Source organism: Solanum verrucosum, unplaced genomic scaffold (assembly GCF_900185275.1).
Source record: "Solanum verrucosum unplaced genomic scaffold, falcon-dt-bn FXZP01000147.1, whole genome shotgun sequence".
NCBI classification, from domain to species: Eukaryota; Viridiplantae; Streptophyta; class Magnoliopsida; order Solanales; family Solanaceae; genus Solanum; species Solanum verrucosum.
Window position 1 is genome coordinate 4,202,100 of NW_026020343.1, and position 13,896 is coordinate 4,215,995.

Here is a 13,896-nt window from a genome sequence, read left to right on the forward strand (position 1 = left end):
GATTCAAGTTTAATTCAACCTTTTGAACACTCTCTCGTCGTTTCATTAGTTACTTGTTTAAATTCTTTCTTAATTCATTCTTCTGATTCAATTTTAATATAGTGTAATACACTTTTAATACAATTTTAATTCATTTTTGCAGTTTGTTGGTTGATTTATTATGATTGGATTACTTGTTTAATTCATAATAGATACAAGTTTAATTCAGTCTATATGCCACTCTCTGGTCTTTTTAGTAATTACTTGTTTAAATTGTTTCTTAATTCTCTTTTTACTGATTCAACTTTAGTATTTGTGTAATACCACTTTAAATAGAAGTTTAATTTATTTTGAAGTTTGTTGGTTGATTTGTTACTATTGAATTACTTGTTTAATTCATAATAGATTCAAGTTTAATTCAATCTATAGAACACTCTCTCGTCGTTTCCTTAGTTACTTGTTTAAATTCTTTCTTAATTCACTCTTCTGATTCAACTTTAAGATAGTGTAATACACTTTTAATACAAGTTTAATTCATTTTGCAGTTTGTTGGTTGATTATTATTGATATATCAGTTTCGAGTGGATCCCTTGCCAGATGAAAGCACATGGAACACACCAACACATGTTCTTAAAGAGGTTGTACTTCCACCACATGGGAAGGGACCTCCGGGAAGGTCAAAAAATAAAAGACATACACAACTGAGAGAAGATGAATTCAAAAAGGTAAAAATAACATGCAACAATTGTGGACAAAAAAATCACAACAGGAAGACTTGCAAAAATGTTAGGCCTTATGATAAAGAATAAAGAATAAAGAATAAAGAATAAGGAATAAAATCCTTTTTAGCATTTTGTTTTAGAAGTTGATTAGTTTACTATAAGAATTTGGATCATTTCTTTGTCTTCTAATTCAGTATTAATACATGTCTAGTATTGTATATGATTTGTTATGAAATTTTCTAGTTGTATATCACTATAAAACGTGTGTTAAAAATGTTACGTATAATTCATTTGTATTACATAAAAATTCTAAGTGGTGAGAAAAAAAGTATTAAATGTGTAATAAAAATAGTTATAATTCATTTTGTATGACATATGTAAGTGTTAAGAAAATTTTTAAAGCTGAAACCTGCATTATGAATTAGTGTTTTATTACAAAAGTATAAAACATGTATTAAAGTTGTTTTAAAATTGTTTTAAATAAGTATTGCTAAAAGTTGACAAAAATGATAATAAATTAAAAGTATACTTAAAAATGGTAATTATTAAATAAAAGATCTTCACTTATGTAATTTTTCTTAATAATAATAATATTAATAACAAAAATAATAATAATAACAATAATAATAATAGTTCTCCCACTACTTACGTGTGTCCTATACATGGATTATTTTTAAAGTCATAGAAAACTTAAAGCAATATAGTAATTTAATTAGTTTAAAAGATAAAGATATATTATTTTTAATAATAATAATAATAATAATAATAATAATAATAATAATAATAATAATAATAATAATAATAATAATAATAATATTTTTAAAGTCATCTATAAAATTAATTAAAATCTGAATTGATAATTTAATTAGTTTTATTAAAAATAAAGATAAAGATCTAAAATTTAAATTTTAATACAAATTGTTTTGGAGATAGTTCTAAAAAATAGAGTGTGTGATTCCTTTTTCCGTGAGAACTTATCATATTTATTTTTTTAAAAGTCTTTTATAGAATTTTTAAAATTTGAATTGATAATTTAATTAGTTTTCTTAAAAATAATGCATAAGTTTTATTTTTTTTTAAAAAAATCAAAATTGAGAAGAGTGTTTAAAGATAAAGTGGTTACAAATGGTTATAACTTCTTAATTTTATCCTTACCAATTTTATAGCTAATATATTATTATAAAATCAGTTGAAAAACAGTTTCTAAGACTCACGGTGGGACTATACTTCCACCAAATCCGCGTAATGATTTAAATTTGATTTACGGGTCAATTTTATTTGAATTAAATTTGATTTACGGATCATTTTTATTTTAATATGTATTAAGTAAAAGATAAATAAAACAAAGAAGCGGTTTTATAAACCACCAACTATTCCCACTTTCCCATTCCTTTCCTCCGGACACTATCATACTTTTTTCAATTTCTCATATTAACGGAGCAATGAACTTTTTCTTTTCAAAATTACCGTTTGTCATGAATTGCTCAATATTCAAAATTAAAAAAAAAATGTAACATTGAGTTGATATATATAATTTCTCAAAATTGTTGTACTATTTTGTGATATGTATTATCGTTTGTCTTTATTTATCTATCCTTTTAAATTATTCATAATATGAACTTTTACATTTTTATTGGTGTATGTATAATTATTTAGAAGGAGATCAAATTCATGCCATGATTAGAAGGTTTGTGAATTCATGTATTATATTTAAGAACATTTAATTTAATAGTTAAGCATTTTCATATTTGGAGAGTGAGGCTATGAAAATATGTTATTTATGTCTTTTATGTAAAAATTTAATTATTATTTGAATCAGGTTATAATTGATTTATTTATTTTAAATACGTTTAAAGATAGTTACAAAAAAAATCAAAATAAAAGAGGTATGTGCAATATCGTAAATTACAAAGAAGATGATTGTTATAAAACAAAATGTGAAGGAAGATAGCTACAATTATCCCTAATTTAATATAGCGATTATATTAATTAACATTAATTACATAGTACTTCGTCAAAGAAAAGTTAGAATTATTGAGTTTTGTTGAATAACAATGGCTTACTTTGATTATTTAAATAAAAAGATTCGCATGAACGGAAAATTTCAAATTCAATTTGAGATTGAAAGATAAGTTTAATTCTACACCTTAATTTTAAAGAAAATAATGTATGACTATATATTGATATCTAATTATAAGGAAAGGTAGTATAAAATGTACTCTCTTATGATATTAAACAATTTATTTGGAATATTAGAATTAGTAAATTGTTAAAATATTTTTTTATTTAAACATCACAAGTATAATAAAGAACAAAATCAAATTGTTCACTATTAAAAATAATTTAACGTGCTCAAACAAAAGTTAATGGTATTATTATTTAAATATATTACTAAGTGAATAATAATTCTTATTAGTTATTTTTAATTTTAAAATTATTATATTTTAAAATATTTACGTGTAGCACCACATGTCAGCACCACATAAATATATTTTTTAAATGATTAAAATTAATAAGTATTAAAGTACTTTGAACGATTAAATAAGAAATAATTTAAAAACGATTCTAATAACGTGCTTAACTGTAAATCTTTATTTAAGTGTTGCAAAAAAAATTAAAATATTAGAAAAATTAACAGAAATTAACGTAAATGTAAAATAAGTCATCATGTATAGAACTACTTTATTCAATTTTTTTTTTATTAAAACACCTTTTTTATAGCCAAAAAATATATCATAGTAGAGGTAAAAAGTGTCACTTTTTAGAACCAAAAAAACCTCAACTTCTGGGTTTTAGAATTATTTATTTATTTGAACTTAGTGACTTTTTAAAAAAATGAATTATTAAAATATTACAAATCTATATTTTATAATTAAGAATAAAAAATATAAACTGACATAATTTTAGAACTTTCGGTTTGAATGATTTTTAACAAAGACGATTAAAGAGATTACAGGTAAAAAAATCGTTTATAAATATTTTTTTTGGATGCTGACATTTTTTTTATTTAAAAAGATAATATTGAAAAAAGAAAAATTGTAAATCCCTGATTTAATGGTTTTAAAAAAAATCATTTTTAATAATTTACAAACTGGACTTTTAAACTATTAAATCTACCTTTTTTTGGATGACGATTTTTTGTTTTTTTAAAAAGCAGTATTATACAAAATAAAAACGGTAAATTCTTACCGCATCACTTGCTTACAAAATAAATTAAAGAATGTCATGAAACCAAATAAATAAAAGTAAAACAATTAACGAAAAAAGAAGAAATAGAAAACATTAATAAAGGAATAGTTAAACAATTAAATTTAAATTTGTGGTGTAGTTTTTATTTCTTTAGCAACCTAACATATTGAGAAAATATCCAGAAGAGACTTATAGTAAATCAAAGGAATAGAAGATGTTTGTTTTTTTCATCTTTCAATTTTTGTTTTGCTCTGCAAATAATTTATTTTTATGTGGTATATATTAATTAGATAATTTATTTTTATGTGGAGTATATTAATTCGATTATAGTATCTTTTTTTTTTATTGATCATTGAAATTCATTATTTTGTACATCCTAATTTTATGAAATTATATTTGAGTAAATGAAAAACATGTTATCTTAATTTGCAGGATAAAACGAGAGAAGAGTGTGCTAAAGAGGTTGCAACATGCTTTGTTAATATTTTTATTACTAGCCAAAACATGTGATGTGATGCTCCTGAGTCTATGATCCAAGAGTCGGCAGTTAATTTTACACATCTACAAGAAAGATCACCTATCTCAGTAATAGAAGAGTAACAAGCAAGTATACCTGCCAGGTTCACAGCTCCACTTAGCATGTTGTCTGAGTTAGTAGTTCCTTGTCCAACGTGTAGAGATCCCAAAAGTTTCCTCAACTCAGGGTCCTCTTCACATTGGCTCTTATCATTCTCAGAGGTGCACATATTTGCTGCAGAAACAACTTGGAAACTTTGAATTGGATGGATATCCATGAAGCTTGTAGTGCTTTTCTCTTGTGTGGCCTGTTCTCCTGCAGAAGTCACAAAATAAATAACTCCTGCTGGTGCTAGAATTACCTATAAACACATTTGTGTTGTTCAAATTTCCATAGATTCCTGTACTGCCTTTAGAAGAACTGTAGTTTGTTCTAGGGCCTCCCTTAGGTCCTGTACTACTGGCAAAGGCATTTAGGGAGGTTGAATCCAAGGATGTGTGGTTGTGGGGTCTTACTTCCCTTTGCTTTTCCTCTTTAGACAATATGGCAAAAGTAGTTGGTCCATATTGTGACGTACTGCAATATGTTGGTACAGGCATGTTTGGAGGTAGTGTGGGCAATGGAGCTTCAAAATTAAGCACCTGAATTGCTTGCCTTATAGAAGGCCTGCAATTGTTATCTGGATGAGCACACCATAAGCCAACAATTAGCAAGTGCTCCACTTCCTGTTCATTGAACTCTGATGAGAGTCTAGGATCAACTGCTTCATGAAGATTACCCATCCCGTAAAGTCTCCAAACCTAGTCGATAATATTTACTTGATGCTCCTCAGCTTTAGGTTCAATAGGGTTTCCTTCCACTAGCTATTTCTAATGCCAGTGGTGAGACATTCAGGAGCCATGTAACCCATTGTGCCTGCCAAAACTGTTGTTTGGGATCCCTTTTCATGGTCAACTAGCCTAGCTAATCCAAAATCCCCAACTTTGGCATTGAAATTAGAATCCAACATAATGTTGCTCGACTCTATGTCCCTATGCACCACACATTGTTCCCATTCTTCATGTAGATAAAACAACGCAGAGGCCAAGCCTTGAGCAATTTTGAATTTTATTGGCCATGTCAAATGGCTTTTTCCCTTGAAAAGATGGTAATCTAAGCTTCCATTAGGCATAAACTCATAGACAAGTAAAAGTTCTCTTTTTTCATGGCACCATCCAATGAGTTGCACTAAATGTTTATGTCTTAACCGGCTGATGATCCTGACTTCTGATGCATACTCTTTTATTCCTTGCTTTGACTCCCTTGAAACCTTCTTAACAGCAGTATTAGAGTTGGATTCCCTGAGATAACCTTTATAAACACCTCCGAACCCACCCTGGCCAAGCATCTTCTTCCCGCGAAAAGTTATTTGTACATCTAACCAACTCACTGTACAAGAACTTCTTTGGTCCTGTGCTTCTTTGAAATTCATTAGTCATGGAACCATCAATCATATCATCATGTTCTCTCACCTTCCTCTTTCTCCAAAATGCAAACAATATATAAACAGATACTGCTATCGAAACACAACCACCAGATATCAATCCTATCACTAGTCCTGACTTATTTTTGCTTGAAGTATCCTCTGGCACAGGGCTTTGTAGTGGTATATCTGGATCTGGCACTGGGCTTGGTAGGGGTACATGGATCTGTTAAATTGTCATTATATTTCAAAGAAGAAGTAAAATTCCAAGAATATATGGTTTGTAATGCAAAGAAAGCTCCCGTTGCACCTGAGAAGCCAAAAGTGACCCATTCTGGCAAGTATTCCCTCAGATCAAGATTGTAAGATAGGTTCTGCAGGACGGTGACTGTAGTATTCCCTTGTTTTTGAAAACCAGTGAAGACAACACTAAGATTTTTTGAGATTGAATTATAACGAATCCATGCATCAGTTTTCGTACCATTGGGAATGCTACTAAACCAGGTCACAGTAGCAACAGATTGCATGGAGTTGATATTGACACCTACATGATCACCCCATGGATCATAAGAGTTGGTAAAGATGTCAAATTCCACAGCAACAAAAGGGTGATTTTTCAATGAATATTGTCGATTATCAATTGCAAGGCCAAGTTCCTCTCCTGCAGCAAAGTAGTTATCAGGAATTACTGAACCTTCAGGGGCGAGGAAAAAGGTAAGACCATCAGCATAATTATTTCTTCCCTGTGAATTGATTCCAAAGGAGAAATGGGTAGAGAAATCTGTGACATTTCCAGAGGCCTTGTCCCACAGATGGAGTGTCATAGCATATGTAGCTCGGCCTATACTGAAGTTTAAACCACTATCCAGCTGGTTTTTGGTGAGCTGAATTACACCGTTTTCTGAATAAGCATCTGCTTCATATGTTAAATTCTGATCATTGGGATTAAAACTATCAAAATTGAAGGTCAATAAAGTGATAATGGGAATTATCAAAACAAGGTATGACAAAGATGCAAAAACAGTCATAGTTAGACAAATGTTGCCACACTAGTCAAAATTACTACTCTATAATGTTTTTATATTTTCAAGTGGCAAACAAGTCCTTGTATTTTCTAGGAAGCAACAAGTATACTTTATTTCCTTTTCTTCTCACACGCTACCTAATTGACCCAACTACTCCAATTGTTTTTTTTTAGAAATAAAGTATTCTGGAAAGGGCTAATTAATTGACCCACCTAGTCCGTTTACTCCATCAAAAAATGATTGATCATCTCACCCTTTAGTTAAACCCTACACTAGATGTGTCAAGAGGCACATGGATAACTATAGATAATAAGAATTTGTTTTATTTTGAATGAGGCTATGATAAATTTACTATTGCGATACATACATATATATATATATCCATTTGAAGGTTTTGTCAAATAATTTTATTCGCGCTAAATAAGTAAAGATTAAAAATCCAATATAATATTACTGTACCTTAGTTGAGATGTTTATTTATTGTTATATTGAACAGAATCTACCGACAAAGTCAAATTGTTACTTCAATAATTACTTTTTAAAATATAATTGTTGTACTACCTATTCATTTCAAATTCAACTACAATATTACTTTGTCATATATGAACACCAGTTATCAATTTGAGGCTTTTTCCTGTTCTGCACTGTTATTCTGCTGAGGGACCTGGTCCCGTGGTCACTGGTTGATGCATACATTCCAACAAGTGGTATCTGAGCGGGGGTTCTCTAACTGGTTAACACCTAGAGAGAATCTTGTGGAAGAATGGCTGCTCCACTAAACCTGAAAGTGCTGACAATGGATTCCTTGATTAGAAATGTTCAAGCCCATGAGATGAGCAGAAATCAAGAAATGGCAAAGAAGGAAATAAAGAGGGACAAGTCACTAGCTCTCAAAGTGACTTATGGTGATACTTCTGAAAATGATGAAGATATGGCGATTCTCACTAGAAGATTTCAAAAAATAGTGAGGAAACATGGAGGTTTTAAGAAGATAGGGAACTCAACAGTGCTGCTAATGCAAGTGATGTATGCCACAAGTGTGGAAAACCAGGGCACTTCATCACAGATTGTCCCATGCATGAACTTGAATACAAATATTATGTCAAGGTTGGAGGAGAAAAGGACAAGAGAAGGGACATGGTTCCTGATAAGAGCGGAAGAAAAACAGCCTCCCACTATGTTGTGAAGAAAGCCCTTGCAGTCTTGAAAGACACCTCAAGTGACTCAGAAAAGTCTGAACATCCTGAAGATGCCTCCATGCTTGTAGTAAAAGATGACGAAGAAATTCCCGACTCTATGTTTGCTTTCATGGCAAAGTCAGATGTTGAAGATGATAATGAAGAGGTAACCCTATCTGACTTTAAGCAAAATGTGAATAGCTTTTCCATTATAAAATTGAGAAAGCTAGTTGTTGTTCTAATTGATTCGATCAGTGAGCTAATCACGGAGAAAGATATCTTGAACAATAGTCTAGATATCTTTCAAGATGGAAAAATTGCTCTAGTTACCCAATTATTTGATATTGAAAAACAAAAGGTTGTTCTAGAAGCTGAAAATCTAGAACTAATGGAAAAGATAAAAAGGGTGACTACTACAACTTCTAAAGGAAAGAACGAGGCTAGCAGTTTGCAGCTGGAGCTTAAAAATAAGTTGCACACTGCTGAAATGAAGATGAACTTGGCTCTAGAAAGAAATCTAGTGTTAGAGAGGGACCTGGTCCGTGTAAAAGAGGAACTCAACAAATCCCTCAAATGGACCACTTCCTCTAAAAAGCTTACAAATGTAATCAGTCACGGTAACAATAGTAGAAAAGGGCTGGGTTGTGAGAAGATAGATTCCCCATACCCTAACATCAAAAATGTTGTTGTCACTGACAATTTTTGTGTTTTCATTGTGGTTGTGATGGTCATTTGAAAAAGGACTGTCCAACTTGGAAAAGGACCCAAGATAACCTCTCAAACTATTCCAAACAGAGGAACAGGAAGAAGAAGGGACCTGGTCAATAGAGGAACAGGCAGAAGAAGGGACATGGTCTTACTTTTGGTCCTAAGTTGAAGAAAATCAGTCTGCCTCACTGGACAAAGAATTCTCTTATCACTCCTTTATCTGCTTACTAGGACTCCAACTAAAGTGGGTTCCTAAGGCAAACAAGTGATATCGTATTCATGTGAGAGGAAGCAACAACAGTTAGTGTTGGTTCATGAATAGCGGATGCTCAAAGCACGTGATTGGGAAACTTCTTCTCTCTCAAGGCACTTCAAGGTGGAGGTGTCTCATTTGGCGATGGCAAACAAGGGTATATTTTTGGTGTAGGCATGTTTGGGAAATCTATGGAACACACTATTGAGGATGTGTACTATGTCAATGGTTGGAGTACATTCTTTCAAGTGTTTCACATATCTGTGATGAACAAAATTAAGTTAAGTGCTTGTCAGAAAAATGTGTTGTCACAAACTTGCTCTCTCGGGTGATGATCTTGACAGAAAAGAGATGCAAGAACATGTATATTGCTGATCTGAACACTGCTCGTAGTAACAATCTCACTTTCCTTTGTGGTCAAGGTGAGAATTCTGATCAATGGCTCAAGAAACTCAGCCCTGTGAGGGATCCTCCGCTTAACAAACGTGTGTTAACGGACCTGGTCCCTAGTCTGCCCAAAATAAAATTTGCAGATGACAAAGTTTGTAATTCTTGTGTAACAGAGAAGCAGATCAGATCATCCTTCAGGTGGAATAAACTGGCTTTTAATCTTCTAAAGAACTTTCGGCTGAAGTGGTGAATACTACATGTTCTGTGACCAAAATGATGATATTGAGAAGTTTGATCTCAATATTGATGAAAGAATAGTTGTGGTATACTCTTTCTCCAGTAAGGCTTATCTGGTGTATAAAAAGGTGGTCATGTGATTTTTGATGAGTCTGGAAGAATTGAGAAGTCGCAAAAGAAAGAAGATTATGAGATGGAAGGGCTGCTTTAGATTCAGAGAGATGGTCTAAATAGTGAGCTTGCTGAAAAACATCCTCTTCATGAATCCAACAAATTCAAGGAAGCTGATGCATATGATGAACCTGATGAGGGACCCGATCCTGTAGACAGTGCTGAACAAAGATGATGCAGTTCAAACTGATAATGTGAATTCTGAAGGTGAGAATGAAGAAGTTGATCAAGCTCAGTTTGAAAGAAGCAAAGTATAACACTTGGTTCCCCAACAAGCTGATAGGTTTTCCAAATTCCTCCTCAACAATGGCTTCAAAGAGGTAAAATTGACAAAACCCCCTTTTGAAATCACAAGGAAAGGAATTGCTGATTATTCAAGTACATATTAATGATGTCATCTTTGAAGCAACCTTTGAGGTGTTGTGTGAATAGTTTGTTGCACTCATGAATAATGAGTTTTGAAGCGAGCAAAATGGAAGAATTAAATTTCTTCTTGGATCTGTAGATCAAGCAAAGCCTCTAAAGGTATCCTCGGGTGTCAAGAAAAGTATATCAATGAGCTACTCAAATGGCTTAACATACTTGAAGTCAAGACAATGATAAATAGGGGTAATGTCATAATGAAGTTTCGCAAAATGGAAGATCAAGTGGCTGAAATCTTCACTAAAGACCTAAGCATGGACCAGTTGTATACTCTCATAGGAACTTAGCTACAGGGAAGAAGATAGCACAACGTTCAGGGCAATTGATGTCTAATCAAAGACAGGGACCTGGTACCCGTTAAGAGAAGCTGCTGAAAAAGTTTCATGTTATGGATGCCTAGACAATTCATACTCTCATGGGCACTATTGGATACTAATGAACCTGGTTCAAAGACTCCATTCTTGTTCAAAGGAATCACATTTGAGGGTTGCTAAGAGAATCTGAAGACACTTGAAGAAAACATGGACCTGGTTCTATTATGTCCATCAGGAGACTTTTTGATTTGGAGTACATGGTGATGCTGATTATACTGGGTATTGAGTTGATGGAAAGAGTACCTCAGGAGTGGCTTATGTTATAGGCTGATCTCTCACTCATGGGGAACTAAAAGGCATGATTCAGTCGCTCTTTCAACAATTGAGGTAGAGAATGTGGCAAGTACAACTTGATGTGACCAACTCTTATGAATAAAGTAGCATCTTGAAGCTCTTAGAAGACCTGGCTAAGATAATCAAACTGATGTTGGGAATGTTGAAACCTTCTTGAATGGATCCTGCCTGAATCAATCAACTCTCTCATGACTATGCAAAGGGAGCAGGTATCCTTGTTTTTTAGTTATGCATGCTTTAACAAGTTCAATCTTATACCTTTTGTAGGTATACACACATGACAAAAGGGCTGAAGCAAAAAAGAGGTGAAAACAGATCTAGGCAATCATATTCAAACTACAGAGAGGGACCCAATCCGTTCTCAAAGGTTAACACTCTTAACATTACAGTTTGGATTATGCATGTGAACCATTGCAATTGCCACATGTCTGTCATTCAGGTATCTGACCGTTGTCTATTCAAAATGACACATTCTTCCACATAATACACCATTTCACTTCCTTTATATTCTATATTTCTTTTCAAATCCCTTTCCAAATTCAAAAATTTTTAAACCCTCTTTTCTCCTCTCTCAAATAGACTTTAAATGGTTAAACCCTTTGCTCTTACTGGAGAATTTTCTGATGAAGATGTTTTTAACTGTGAAGAGGGACCAGGTCCAACAAGCAAAAAAAAGAAGGTGGAAAAAATGATGTTAAAAAAGGAAGAGGTTGATATTCTGAGAACTCAAAGTTTTCTGAATAGGAGGGCGTCTGGCCTTTAAAAAAAATGAAAAAAATGAAATGGTTCCTCAGTTATTGATCTATTCATCTTGGAGGCCTTGAGCAAGTTTGATTCTACTAATCTTTTTGTCATGAGAAACTCAGGCTTGCGTTGGAATCTATGATAGCTGCTATTGCTAACAGGGATACCAAAATGGTTTGCCTTAAGACTCAGCTTCTTAAACAACACAATCAAAGGGACCAAGTTGAAAAAAAAATTGGCAGCCCTGAAGGTTCAACATTAAGGTTGGGCAGCAAAGAATGTGAGCTTCAAAAGAGGCTTCTGAAAATACCATGCTAAGGGATATGCTCTACTAATTCTATTTTTTAAACCCCTTGCCTCTAAGTCATCCCTTCTCTTCCTAAGTTTCTAAGTCTGTCCTCATTCCTCTTTTTCTATCGAAACTGAGTGGGCATTGTTCTGGTTCTCATTCGTAATAATATGTGCAATGCTTTGATTGCTGATCTTTTGTTTATGAATGAAAAATGCCTTGTTTCTACTGACTTGTTTCATTACTTTATGCATTTTTACTCATGCTTAGTGTTGCCCAAGTGGCCATGAATTTGCTTTAACAGTATCTTTGTCGACTTGGTTTACTGCTTTAACCCTTTTTATATGATGTCAAAAGGGGGAAAATTGTTAAGGTATGAGATCAATGATGTTAGCTACTTTGAAGAAGACATGATCATGCTGATAGGGGGAATAAATGTTAGCTACTTGAAGAGGACATGGTCATGCCGATAGGGGCAATCAATGCTAGCTACTTGAAGAGGACATGGTCATGTTGATAGGGGGAAGAAATTGTTTGTCATCATCAAAAAAGGGGAAAATGCTATTTTGGTGTTTTGATGATTTGACAAACTTCGGGGATGATGAAACTCCAATAACCTGAAGAGTTCTTGTTGCTAAGGGGAACTGGTGAATAAATCTGTTATCATCAAAAAGGGGGAAAATGTTATTTTGGAGCTGATGTTAAGTTTTGATGATTTAACAAATTTAGAGATCTAACAAGGAACCAGATCCTTGTTATTGGGACTGATGATAGTGAAATGAATGAATAAACTCAATGTGAGGAATATTTGTGTGTAATCATCAAAAAGGGGGAAAATGTTATATTCTAGGTGTTTTGATGATCCTCACAAATGCAAGGACCTGGTCCTTGGCAGAGTGCTCTCATCCAGATCCAAATGGAGTACAACTATAAAGCTGTCACGTTAGGTGGTAGGTGAAAAGTGCAGTGTACTGCACCAATAGGAAGAGCGGACGAGATTGTCTGTTTTAGTGATTCACAAATGCATGGACCTAGTCCTGGCAAGAGTTCTCTCCATCAAATGCATAACGGGGTACAACTGTAAAGTTGTCCTTTCAGTGGTTGGTGAGGCACCATCGTACTAAACCAATCATAATAGACGAGGGTGTTTGTCCAACGGGTAATAACTCCTTATAGTTGATATTTTCAACATGACAAACACCATATTAAATTCATTCATTCAAAGGAAGAAGTGAGCCAGCAAGCCTTTCAAGAACTCACAAAGAACATTGCAAGGGACTTGGTCCCTGCAAGATTGCTTACATGAAAAGGTGACAAGAGAGCTGTCAGAAAAGCTGCCACCTCTGATGTGGTAGGTGCACAACTTTTCTAAAAAGCAGGCCTTTAGCCAATAGGGTTGTATCAACGAGTTTCTGTTGGTTTTATATAGTCTCTTCTCAAAAACACAAACTCAAGATTTGGCAAACAAAACTTGGATTTTCTCTGAAAATTCATAAGCTTGAAAAGAAGGCCATCTTCAAGGAAGAACTTAAGCACAAGAACACCTACAGTAAGGACTTGATCAACTGAAATAGTGCTTTCCGTACCTGCTGTTGTTCTTGATTGTTTTTAGTTGTGCTTAACTTGTGAGATTTGTTTCACTTGTGTTAGAAACGTTTCAAAACTTGTGAGAGTATTTGTAAGAACATAGTTAGAGGTAACTTTGTGTCTTACTGTAAAAGTGTACATTAATTATTAAGGATTAGTGTAGTGGGAAATGCAGTCATTGCGTTGGCCCGGTTAAGTAATAGTTGTATTACTTAGTGTGAGATTAGGAGGTTAATCTCATTGTTGTGGTGTAAACTGTATTTTACTTTTGCTTGAGAAGATTAATTAAAATAGTTTGGAAAATCCTGTGAGACAGGTCGTGGTTTTACTCCCTTGAGCAAGGAGGTTTCCACG

At 33.2% G+C, this 13,896-nt stretch overlaps 1 protein-coding gene and 1 pseudogene across 1 annotated transcript in view; both read right to left on the reverse strand.

Annotated features, from left to right (window-relative positions):
- The window catches only part of LOC125837375 (probable protein phosphatase 2C 10), a 1,808,044-nt gene that overhangs the window by 1,637,501 nt on the left and 156,647 nt on the right, over nt 1-13,896 (reverse strand). The window lies entirely within an intron of this gene.
- On the reverse strand, nt 4,444-6,897 carry LOC125837421 (L-type lectin-domain containing receptor kinase IX.1-like; annotated as a pseudogene).